The 14116-nt window shown below is 29.9% G+C and overlaps 2 long non-coding RNA genes across 2 annotated transcripts in view; one reads left to right on the plus strand and one right to left on the minus strand.

Moving 5' to 3' along the window:
• The window catches only part of LOC122269363 (uncharacterized), a 38466-nt gene that overhangs the window by 12045 nt on the left and 12305 nt on the right, over positions 1-14116 (plus strand). The window lies entirely within an intron of this gene.
• On the minus strand, positions 6076-12309 carry LOC107447547 (uncharacterized). The gene is made up of 3 exons (XR_001584547.4): positions 12158-12309; positions 11092-11195; positions 6076-6361 (listed from the first exon to the last, which is right to left on the minus strand). It is a non-coding gene; the product is annotated as an uncharacterized LOC107447547 (long non-coding RNA).

The raw sequence follows: 14116 nt of genomic DNA on the forward strand, positions 1-14116 counted from the left end.
GAGCCGCTCGTAAAACACTGTTCCCAGTAGAACACAGAAGTCATGCATCACTAGCTGCGGTCAGTGCGCGGGTGGGTGACCACTTTCATCAGGCTACGAAGAAACCGAGGGTTTGCGATATCGAGCCTTATTATGTTCTACCGTAAAACGCTCCTCTTCGTTCGCAGGTCATTGGATTAACAAAACGGGGGAACTATCCCCTCTGCAGAGGATCGAAATTGTGATGACATGTCCTTGGATCATAGGCAGTAATGCTTCCCAGACAAGTTTTTTTATTTATTTTTATATTATTTCTGCAATCATGCAAAAGTTTAAAAAGTGGTACCAAAACTGCTTCGTTTCCACTTTGTTTTTAAAAGAAAATTATTCATATGATTCTATCAAAAACATAAATGTTTCAGTATATATGTAATCAGTACTACAATCGTTCGTTTTTAAATTGTAGCTATAGTTTGCACCAACTTATATGAAATCTTGCCAACCAATTTTTGAAACTTTAGCCCCTAACAGTTGTAATTCATATTTCGAAGAGTTTTCCACATGCAATGTGTTAAATTGAAAAATACTAAACCTAAAAATAATTTTAAAAAAAGAATCGACAAGAAAATGATTTTTTACTAAGTGGTGCAAATTTGTCTCTCAGAAAAATGTATTACGCCTACTCTAAAATAATAGGGATGCCAGCTGCTCCGCTTTCTACAAAAGTTTTCTTATAATTAGGTATCAAATTAAATAATAAAACTTGTGGAATAATGGATAACTTACGATTCCTCTTTAAAAGTGTCAGCACCATACTATCATACTACACTTATATGAAATCTTGCCAACCAATTTTGGAAACTTTAGCCCCTAACAGTTGTAATTCATATTTCGAAGAGTTTTCCACATGCAATGTGTTAAATTGAAAAATACTAAACCTAAAAATAATTTTAAAAAAAGAATCGACAAGAAAATGATTTTTTACTAAGTGGTGCAAATTTGTCTCTCAGAAAAATGTATTACGCCTACTCTAAAATAATAGGGATGCCAGCTGCTCCGCTTTCTACAAAAGTTTTCTTATAATTAGGTATCAAATTAAATAATAAAACTTGTGGAATAATGGATAACTTACGATTCCTCTTTAAAAGTGTCAGCACCATACTATCATACTACACTTATATGAAATCTTGCCAACCAATTTTGGAAACTTTAGCCCCTAACAGTTGTAATTCATATTTCGAAGAGTTTTCCACATGCAATGTGTTAAATTGAAAAATACTAAACCTAAAAATAATTTTAAAAAAAGAATCGACAAGAAAATGATTTTTTACTAAGTGGTGCAAATTTGTCTCTCAGAAAAATGTATTACGCCTACTCTAAAATAATAGGGATGCCAGCTGCTCCGCTTTCTACAAAAGTTTTCTTATAATTAGGTATCAAATTAAATAATAAAACTTGTGGAATAATGGATAACTTACGATTCCTCTTTAAAAGTGTCAGCACCATACTATCATACTACACTTATATGAAATCTTGCCAACCAATTTTGGAAACTTTAGCCCCTAACAGTTGTAATTCATATTTCGAAGAGTTTTCCACATGCAATGTGTTAAATTGAAAAATACTAAACCTAAAAATAATTTTAAAAAAAGAATCGACAAGAAAATGATTTTTTACTAAGTGGTGCAAATTTGTCTCTCAGAAAAATGTATTACGCCTACTCTAAAATAATAGGGATGCCAGCTGCTCCGCTTTCTACAAAAGTTTTCTTATAATTAGGTATCAAATTAAATAATAAAACTTGTGGAATAATGGATAACTTACGATTCCTCTTTAAAAGTGTCAGCACCATACTATCACTACTTTTCGTGTGAATTTTATGCATAGTGGTAAAAAATTTTATGTATAGTGGTTTGTATGATTAGTTAAAATGAAAAATTCTAAACTAAATATAACTCACATTTTCTTACCACTAGGAAATACTTTTTTTACGAAGTGGAGCAAGCTGGCATCTCTGAAATAATGTGGATTAGCAGCAGGGCCACCAACTTTCTACAACTTCATTGTGAAAATTTATTCTAATGATAGCTAAGTTAATACTTTGAAGTATTATTTTTTATCCACTGAAATTTATTTTCCACGCCACTACAGATAAATAAATCATTTAAAAGTTCATATGCCACACTACTTTGTTCTAGCTCCATCATGATAAACCTGTTAAAGGGTTGACATAACATAATTATCGAAAATTATGAAAGTTTTGGTTTTTAAATGCCTGCCGTTCTATTAAAATGTTTTTCTCAAATCGTAGTAATTGTCAGGCCTGTAGTTATGTTAAAAATTGAAGTGAAAACACGAACAATTATCCTGTTTTTAGCACACTCTTTCTGAGTCGACTTCAGAAAGCCTGCTTCATCGCTTAAGCTCTTCATTTATTAACTAATTTTAATGCTTCGAAATATGTCTTACTTTAAATCCATACTGTGTGTGTATCAGAGTTGGCCGTTGATTACAGGAATCGATTACAACTGTAATTGATTACAGATAATTACAGCTATGTAATCAATTACTTGTAATCACGATTACAAGTAATCAATTACTTGTAATCGTGATTACAACTTTCAAAAATTTTGATTACAGCTGTAATCATGATTACAATTTTGATTACAGTAATCAATTACTTGTAATCACGATTACAAGTAATCAATTACTTGTAATCGTGATTACAACTTTCAAAAAATTTTGATTACAGCTGTAATCATGATTACAATTTTGATTACAGTAATCAATTACTTGTAATCATGATTACAAGTAATTGCGATTACAAGTAATCACAACAAAAACGATTACAAGTAATTATGATTACAAGTAATCAAAATATATGATTACATGTAATCATGATTACATGTAATTTGATTACATGTAATTTGATTACATGTAATTGTGATTACTTGTAATCAAACTATACGATTACAAGTTATTACGATTGTATACTATAGTCAAATTTTTTATGTAAGTATTCATGTGTTTACATATTTTTATGTACATAGAATGTACGCACGCATGAACGTACAATTTGCGATTCCTATACATACAATATATGCACAAACGTTGTTTGTACGTACAATATTCATAATTATATTGTAATATACTTAATGCAATGCGCATATGCTTAGTACATATAATTATGCATTTATGATACATGTACGCATGTATGTTAGTTTGTACAAAAAGGCAATGTTTTGTATCTTTGTATACATAGACAATGTATGTATGAACGTATATGAAAATAATGTTTATGCGTTTGCATGCTTTTATGTACTTAAGTGCATATATTGTATAAATTTACGATAATAGCACGTATATACAATGTACGTTTGTATATAAAATTGTACGTATTTGCGTACAATATGTAAAAATGCTATTTAAAGGTACAATATATGCACATAGTTGCGTAAATAAAATGCGTACATGTATGCATGCATATTTATATGTACATCGATATATGTGCACGCAAAGTATGTACTTATGTACAACTTATGTATGTACTTGTATAACTACATACTTTATTAATACTTATGCGCATGTAATGCATGGATGTACAAAAAAATAGTTATATGCACAATGTATGCATGTGCATACAACGTATACATGTACATAATTACAAGTAATGTACAAATACGTGCGTGCATTTAAATATATGTAATTACAATATACACATACATTGTGCATACATTAAAAAAATTTATATGAGTAAAGTTATTAAAATTTGTTTTAAAATTATTCTAAGGTATATGAAACTCGACCTCATATTTTTTAGAAAGCAAACGATAATTTTATTTGGAATTTCTAAATATTAATTCCACACATAAAATTCACCGTTTTTCTTACCATTTAAAAAATTTCTATGAATCATGCATTATGTTATAAAAAAATAAATCTGTATTGTCAAACATTTCATGAAAATACCTGAAAATAATTTTTTATTCAGAGAATTTCAAAATGATATAGAACAATTAAAGCTGAAAACTAAATTTAAATATCGTTTGATTTTGTCATTTAACTTGCTTGAGTCATTAAAACTTAACTTACATGCATTTTATTTATTGCATTGTACACATATTTAGACATAAATGTAATGTACATATGTATACGTGTAATGTATGTACGCATGTACAATGTATGTACATACATTCATGTATTGTACGTGCATATATAGTACATATGGATATGCATACATGGAACATACGTGTATTGTACATGTGTGGATACATTCATTGTACATATATACATTGCACCATATGCATAGATAGGGATAGCATGCATGTACACATGTAAAATTTGTACGAAAGAATTATGCCCAATATATTTATGCACATACGTACTGTATATGTACACACATATGTACATTATATGAACATTATATGTTCATTTTATCATATGTACATTATATGAATATACATCTGTACGCTATATGTATATACATCTGTACGGTATATGCATATACATCTGTACAATATATGCATCTCAAATGTGTGTATGTACGTACGTTATGCATGTCGAATGCATGTATGAATATATGTGAAATATAAATACGCCCAATGTACGTACAATAGTTCACAAATGTATTATGCATATTTGGATACTTACATTGAGCATGCACATATTATGTACATGTACATAAATACACTGGACATGCATATCATGTACATGTATACATACATATATTGTACATCCTACAGATATACCTATATTATACATGCATACATATATTGTACTGTTCATAAATAAATTGCACATACATGCATGGGACATACATTGTACAGACAATGTATGTATGTTCGTACAAACGCAAGTACTTGTATATACATGCTTACATGAACATAGATATACATTTTACATACACAAATATTTGCATAAAATGCATATATTCATTGTGTATAAATGTACATGCTTTCATTGTTTGCACATACATACTCAATTATTATCTATATACATACGTACATATATTTTATACCTACAATATAAGTGTATGTACATGTGTGTGATACTAAAATGTCTGAACATATGCACTAGATAAAATCATATGTGCATACATTTCAGTTACATTCATTTGTACGTATACAAATACGTACAAAATGCAGTACATGTTAATACGTGCAAAATGTATCATTATAAAATACATTCTACTATCTACTGTAAAGTATAATCATTTATAAGAATACAATAGTCTTGTAAGCGTGTAATTAGATTACATGTAATCAAATTACATGTAATCATATATTTTGATTACTTGTAATCATAATTACTTGTAATCGTTTTTGTTGTGATTACTTGTAATCGCAATTACTTGGAATCATGATTACAAGTAATTGATTACTGTAATCAAAATTGTAATCATGATTACAGCTGTAATCAAAATTTTTTGAAAATTGTAATCATGATTACAAGTAATTGATTACTGTAATCGACTATGTAATCATGATTACAGCTGTAATCAAACTTTGTAATCACGATTACAAGTAATTGATTACTGTAATCAATATTGTAATCATGATTACAGCTGTAATCAAAATTTTGGAAAATTGTAATCATGATTACAAGTAATTGATTACTGTAATCAAAAAATGTAATCGATTACATTTTTGGCCAACTCTGGTGTGTATGCAGAAACGACAAGTGAAATACGTAGCTTATAAAATCATAATTTTATTACATGATACAGCATTCCTTCGTCTCTACGGAATAGTTTTTACAACGTAATAAATGCAGGGCTGACATCCACTAAGCTTTCTGCAAAATAATTTTTTTGAGCAATACGTAATTTAATGATAAAGCTTTCGGAATTCCGCTAATTTTGCCAGCATACAGTATTCTTTCCGACGAGAAAACAAAAAAAAATGTGGCGTTTTTTTTTCTTCCAACTTTTTCATCGTTTAAAAAAAAGTTGCGGGGAAAATTACTTTAAACCAAATTTACAAAATCACGAAAGGGTTAACTTAGCTACCACAAGAAGAAATTTTTCCGAAAAGCGTAAAAAGTTAGCAGGCCTGCAAATGATATTCTTGTTTTTTTCTTTTCTTTTTCCAAATGATATAAGATTTTGCAGTTGATGCAACAGTATTTTCAACGGACCAGATTGAAATTGTAGACTTATATAATACAAGATTTTTGTATAATTTCTTTATTTATAAAGTTTTTCTTGAATAAGAATCTAAACCAATAATGTACGTTCGATAATCGGTGCCTGAACAATCAGGTATTCCTTCTTGAGGTTCAGTGAGTTGCTGGCCGTAGAAGTTCACACAGCGACATTTCCCATATTGACACTGAATCGGCTTAAAATCACCATCATTTTTACACTCAGCTTCTGCATGCCCTTCTAAGAAAAAAGAAAGGAAATTAAGATTTAGGAAAAAGAGAGAGAAAAACCAAAAAAAAAAAAAAATAATAATAATTGTTTTGGACATAGTCAACGCCTCCTATAACTGGAAGCCTCCACACTGTTTTTTACAGGTAGTAGTTTGATCAGACCACTATAAAGGTAAAACCATAGAGTAATGCATACCTGCCAACATTCACTCTTTTCGAGAATGGATTTTTCAAGTGGTAGAAAAACTAATACCGAAAAACTCTCTTCCTCAAAAATATATTTATATTTTAATCAAGTTGAAATTAACTATTGCACTAACTAATATGCTTTTACATATTTCTTGTAATTATTTATATGTAGTGGTGGTCAAACTGATTTAAAATTATTATTTTAATTTAAAAAGTTTAGTGAAATAATATGAATTGCGCTAGGACTTTAAATATGAAAAGAAAATCTTCTGGGAAAACCGGAACAATTGACACCTATGGTAATGGGTAAAACAGTTTACGAAAGAGCCATTTAATACAAATCCATACCTGCCAACTTTCACTCTTTCAGAGAATGGATTATCAGAGAGGTTGTAAAACAATAAACGAAAAACAATCTGGCGCAAAAATATATTTATGTTTTGATCCTGCTGAAATCCGCATGTGCAAGGATTATTATGCTTTTATATATTTATTGTAATTATTTATAAGTAGTGGTGGTCAAACTCATTTATAATTATCATTATAATTCAAAAAGTTAATTGGAATAACATGAGTATTGCTACCACTTTAAATATGAAAATAAAATCTTCGGGAAAATCCGGAAGAGTTGGCAGGTATGCAAATGTAGTAAAATTAAGACAGTGGTAACGAATATATCTCTAAAAAGTTTTTTTTATTTATAAATATTATTGGTTTGTCTTATTTACTTGTCAACCACAAATTCAATTCTCAAATATCTATGATGCATTTCTCGCAATTACTTATAAAAAGGAATTTGGATTCAGGCGCACAACTGGTTCACTTTTTAAATAGTCTGCGCAGACTACTTATAAAAAAACCATCGGGTTGCTTCCTGATGTAGAAGGTGATGGCATAGTACGATTGTTCAAATGTAATGTTTTGTTTGTTGTGAACAACCAAAGTTGGTGGTTGCTGACTGCCACCGGTGAATGTTGACAATAGTCGCTTTTTAGTTAATGTCCGAACTATATACTAGGTCCAGTTAAGCGCCACTACCCGGTATGCCCTACATCATTGTTTTCTTAAGGTTTGCCATTGCCCGGTATACCCTACACTGATGTTTTTTTAAAGTTAGGTGCCACTGCCCGATATGCATTTAACCTGTACTCCGGACACTGATGTTTCTCCTTATCCATCGTCAGCAGATATTTAAATATCGAATAAATATAATGATATCAGCGAATAAATTAATATCAAATCGGATATACCAAATATTTTGGACATTCACCCAAGCGACTATGTGAATGTTGACATTCAACTGTGAAAGTCGACATTCTCTTGATTTCGGCCATTCAAGGTAGCATATATGTTTGAAAGATTGAGAAAATGAACACTGCTTGAACAACTGTAAACAATAAATGAACATTTTGAAGGAAATATGCATACTTTAAAATGAGAAAAGCTGGACATTAACTTTAAATGAGTAAAAAAAAATAGATTGACCTTCAAATAAAGAAATGGCAATAGCTCTGTATGATCGTTAATCCCCCAGCGGTTACGATCTTTAAGGGAGTTAAAATTTTAATTTTCATAATTGTCACGCAAACAACTTAAATTAGCAAGCAAACGGTAAATAAAAATGTTAGAATAACAAGTTCACTTGGAGGATTTGAGGAGGGGGCGCTTGTGTCTAGTAAGCTGTTGTGAAAGGGTCTGTCTTCGACTTATTCTTCAACTTACTTTTAAAGCTTTACCTCGATCAATGGATATGGTACTCATAGAAAGGTACTTTTTCAGGGTCAAACAATGAATTCATAATTTTAAGATCTATATACGTCTTGAAAAAGTTGCGGACTAATTAAATAAGAAAACATTTAGTTCGTTTAGACACTGCAAATAATTGCTTTTAACCCTTTCGCGCCGACTGTCACAAATACGTGACAGCATGAAACTGTATCAATCAGGATAAAAAGATAAAACTGGTAATCAAAGTAATTTTTTAGCAGTTTATTTGTGGGCGGAGTTATAATTGTTTGATTTATTTAATTCACCATTACTTTGTTCAAAATAAAACTATTTAGTTATACTTTGAACTAACATTGATTATATATATGATTAAACGAACAATAATTAAAGAAAAAGCAAAGTAAGTCTGTCAAATTAGCAACGACTACATTTAAGTTACCGCTTTTTATTTAATTGCAACTTGATTCTGATTTTGTACAAATGCTTTTCTGAATCACCCGTCCCCAAGGGGTTAAGTCCCTAATTCCTTTTAATTACAATAGCAGGGAAGCTTCATTCTAGGTAAATATAAAAACTGGTAGTTAAAGATCGAGGAAATAAAATGTGTTAACTGATTGCTAACTTAAATACTTATGTCGATTTCTATAATTTCTTTGTTAATTTTGTAAAAGAGTAATTTTTTTAAATAAATTTTTATATACAGAGCATTTCTATTTTTCGAAATAAAAATTAGTTACAAATTTACCTATCTAAATTTAATTTTAAAAAAGGAGATTTCTTCGGTCTCCTTAATACATTGGTGTAGAATTTTTTTTTTCACTTTTTAAATCCTTTAAAAAGAGTTTAAACTTATATCAACTAGTATAATTATATATTATATCGAAAAAAGTTTAAACTATATTATCAAATTAAAGCTTCCGATATAAAAAAAATCTGATGTTCAAATTTTGGCCAATTCAAAAGACATAATGCATTGCAGTGCGTCCAAAAAATTATATAAAAAAAAAAGTAATAAATAAATAAACGGACTGCTCTGCTTTCCGCAAAAGTTTTTATAAAGCACTTTACTAATAGGTCAACCGGAAAATTTTTGTTTCTAATGCTACTTGTCAATACCAACAAGCCTGCTTGGTGGAACAGTTTCTTGTTTTACAGTGGCTCCATCTATGGCCAAGAATACGACTTCAGCCACTCATACGTCAGACTGCCAACTATTGCACTTTTTGTAAAATAATTTTATAGAGTGCTAGGCATTAAAATAACCAAAGCTTTCAGAACTTTTGGCAACTTTGCCAACATTTTAAAGCCTCACCACGCAAAGGTTAAATAAAAATTGCATTGCTTATGAACTTTAGAATCATTTACATGTAGTGGTGTGAAAAATAATTTTAAATGAGGAGAAAATAACACATTAACACGTTCACGCCGGGGTGACCCACCGGTGGGTCACGCTAGATTGTCTCATCTTGGCAACGCACCAGAGTAAAAACTGGTAACAATAATTTTTTTTTTTTAGTTTTTTTCCGGGAATAATAAAAATCTATAACTACCAATTGTTTTTAACGAATGCAATTTTTATATTGAATTGCTTCTCCGCCATGTAAAATTTCCTTACAGTGAATTGTTATTGTTGAGAATAGATTAACTCCTCCCGAATATTATCTAATATTGAGATAGTTCTACCAGTATTTTCTCTTTTCCCGTATCAGTATTTTCACTTTTCCCGGCGTGAACATGTTAAACATTAACTTTGTTAACACGAGAATAATTTTTACGAAAACTGTGAAAAGTTGGTGGCCTTGTATATAAAGAAAGAATTTGCAGACACATTCAAACTTTTGACGAAAGTTTCCGACTAAACTAAGCGGTACTGAGTGCAAAAAAAATAAATAAATAAATTAAAAAAAATAAGCGGACTACTCTGAATAACTTTTGATCAAATGATTTGATATTCGCGTTCTAGGACTAAATCTTAATGGTTCAAGGGGGTTGACCTCAAATATATTAATTAATTAGTGCTTACGATATTTTACGTTACGGAATCAGATATATAAGCGTACTTTCGCTGTATAAACATACTTTTTTTTTTCGACGGATACGGATTTCTGACCCCAAAATTATAAGAGGGAAACCGAAGCAAAGAATCAGGAATTTGGTCAAATGAGCAATCGAAAGTTTGAACCCCTTAATGTTAATTTTACTCGTCATAACTCAAAAACTTTTTAAGCGAATTGAAAAAAATTTTCTCACAAGAATAAAATTCGTTTATAAAGATAATTCCATTCAAAAAATAATTTTTTATTAAATATTTATTAGTCGGAAAAACTTCTCAAATATAAGTATACAATTTTTTACATCATTTTAAAGTATCTTGTAAAGTATGTATTCTAGAGTGCTGTTCTACGACGAATACCGTTTCACTGTTACAGTTATTCTGGCCACCAGACAGTGTGGAAAGAGAAGGGAACGTGTTATGCACAACAATATGCTCATGAAGGGTAATCATACCTATAATCGCAGGGGTAATCATACAATCTAAGATGCTTATACCTGTTTCATTCTTCCAAAAGAAAAAAAAATATTTTTCCTTGGCGGTATGGAAATCGTCTAATGAGCATATTTTATATTACTTAGTTATCTTACGCTTCGATGAAACAATATTTATACCATTTTGAATTATAATAAATGCACATTGTCTCTATTAACTATGTACTTAGTTTCATTTCTTCAGTCTATGTCTATTATTAATTATTCCGAAAAATGTAACTGTTCCTTAGTACTTGTCAAGCTTATGACAATTAAGTAAATTAACTGGTTACTTACTGATAATCTTCCAATAGAAGCATGGTGGAGGTGGCAATGCTGCAAAAGCAGATGCAATCATAAAAAATAAGACTACATAGTGAAAGAATTTCATGTCGTCTGACCTGCAAAACACATAGTTTACTTAACTTTAATTTTAAATTGTAGAATGTATTCCATTGTCAGAATTACTATTCACGATATCTGTTTTATTTAAATAGCTTTGTAGGTTTAAAAAGTAATAATGACTCTTACAAATTTTAAAATGTGATAAAAAGGAAACAAACATTAATGTTATCTAACGTTTGTGAATCACCACAACATCTAAATAACTGCAATCATAACTAAAATAACTGCAAACCTCTAAACATTGTTATTTTAAAAAGAAAATCTCTGTATTATCACAATTATAATTCTATCAAATCAAATAAAATCTGTATAGGGTCAAAAGTTTATTTATACACAGCGAGACAAAAATGAAAATAAAATTGATTAAAAAAAAATAAGTTCATTACTGTCTGTTTTCGGTAAAATTAAAATATCTATGACTTAAGATTATTTTAACAGTTATTACATATATGGGGACCTTTGCTTATAGTATTAAATAAAAAATGAAATTAATTTTGTTTACTGTAATAAAATAAAAACACTTTCTAAGATTGAGATAATTGTTTTTGGAAATATCATTGAATTTATTTTTTTATTTTTCATACTACAACATTTTGAATGCCTATGGCAGTGATTCCCAAAGTGTGGTATGCGTACCCCCAGGGGTTAGGGAGCAGTTTAGCGGGGGTACGCGCTCTTATGCAAAATATATTGCAACAAACAAAAATTTAAAAACAGGACTAGCGATGAAAATTTGCAATTACGTATTTTCCTATTGCCTATTTTTGCAGTTAACAGTTCATAATTAGTGGTGTCAACAGCCAGTTGTGATTTTTAACTTTCGAGCAATTTTTTTATAGTAAAAAATACATTAATTTTTTTATCAGTGGTACACAGCGTTGCGAAAAATTTAGAAAGGGTACACAAAAGTTATAGGTTTGGGAAGCACTGGCCTATAGAAAGAAACATAAGTACTTACCGTTTTAATCTTTATCCAAATGGAGTGAACCAAAAACAATTCTGAATTGAATTAACTGGACCGTCAATGCATTTTAAACGTTCTTTGTCAACACACATCGAACGATGACTCCCTTTGTGATAGTTCAGGTATGTGAAAGCAATGACGTCAGTCTTTAACACCAAATGTAAATATATTTCGTGAATTAATCATCATTTGTACCCACCTGCTAACTTTTACACTCTCCTAGGATGAATTTCCCTAGGGATATTGATTTAAAATTAAAGGCAAGAATATTTCTTATTGCACCTTTGTACGACTTTTTGTTGTTGTACAACTGTTTGTTGTCTTCAACTACTGCGGAATTATAAGTAATTTTATAAAACAATTTTCCTTGCGGAAGCCAAGGTAGTGTATTAGCCCTTTTCAGTCTAGGTTCTTCCTACAATTCAAAAGTTTATGAGACTAATCTTACAGTTTACACAGTTACTATATAAAAAATGGATACCATAAAACAATGGCTACTACATTTATAAGTATAAAAATTTTAACATTCAGAAGTTACTAAATCAGTCACAAAACCGTACTTTCTCTCATAAAACATAACTTTTTTTTCCCCCTACAGATTCGAACATGGGGAGTAACCGCAATATGGGAAATATTGTCCTATTAGTTCGGTCGGAAGAACGGTCAAAAGTTTGAACCTCTTTATGTTAATTTCACATCTTTCGTATTTCGCCATGCCTCGAGAAAGTTTTAAGCGAACTAAAAAATAATGTGTGCATAAATATAAAATTCGCTTATCCAAAAGTAATTTAACGCACAAAAATAAATTTCAGTAATTATTTATTATCTATATAAATATTTCTCTTACACGGCGATAAAAAAAAAGCCTCATTACAACTCCCTGAATGGCAACGCTAGAAAATCGACCAATGATTGCAGCTAAAAATGTCACATGTCAAATCTAGCTGTGGTGGCTCAATATATAGCGCTTTTAAAAACGGAAACGGAAGTAACCAGAGTGTAAAATATTATGTGCTTATGCGCATTGTATTATTTGTTAAATAATTTATTTATTATATATTAGTTTATAGATGGTAACGAGAAGAGATTTGTGGTTGCTATGGTGACTACTGAGAATGTAAATTTTTTTTTTTTTTGAGTGAGTGAGAGATTTGTTTTTTGGAACTGAGATGCTGTAATTTTACTGTTTAGTTACTAAATCTTCCTTTTTATATTAAACGTGATAGTAGTTTCCTTAATTATTTGATTCGAAGTCTTTTGAGTTTTATTTGAGGTCGGTTTATTTTGTATTTTCTGACAAGAGAGAGCATTCTCACCAAATGTGATTTCTTCCGAAATTCAATGTTTTGTTTATGCAGGTTTTTCCATTGCAATTCACTTATCTCAATTTTTAATAGACTTAATTATAGCCAAAATTTTAACCTTTTTAAAGAGATATCAGTTTTAGAAATTTTATCTTAAGATTTTATACTATAGCGCATTTCTAATAGGTTTAACGAATTACATGTCATTTATTTGAATTCAAATTTATTTTAATGACTTAGTATTTACTAAAAAGATGAAATTTAAAAAAATAAAAAATTTGTTATATGGATTTGAATGATTGTTTTGAATTCTTAAAATTTTGTGCATTTGCAATGTACTTAAGTTAGTAGCGAGCGAAGCGAGCTTGGTTTGCGAAGCAAACCATATAAGATTGCGTAGCAATTTTCGGGGGTTGGCGAGCATTAGCGAGCAGGCGGCGCAGCCCACTAGTTTTGTTTAATAATGGAAAAAAAAAATTTGAATTGTAAGTTGTACAATTTTTTTAATTTTTTTTCTTTTTAAAGTATCTAATTTTACATGGCAAAATACAAAATTTGGGATGAATAGTTCGGAGAAATCGAATTTTAAAAAAGTCGCATATTTAAATTCATTTCTCAGGTACTATTCAACCGATTATGCTAAAGTTTT

This window comes from Parasteatoda tepidariorum, chromosome 4, assembly GCF_982258835.1.
Source record: "Parasteatoda tepidariorum strain Cologne lab strain chromosome 4, Ptep-v5.0, whole genome shotgun sequence".
Lineage (NCBI taxonomy): Eukaryota > Metazoa > Arthropoda > Arachnida > Araneae > Theridiidae > Parasteatoda > Parasteatoda tepidariorum.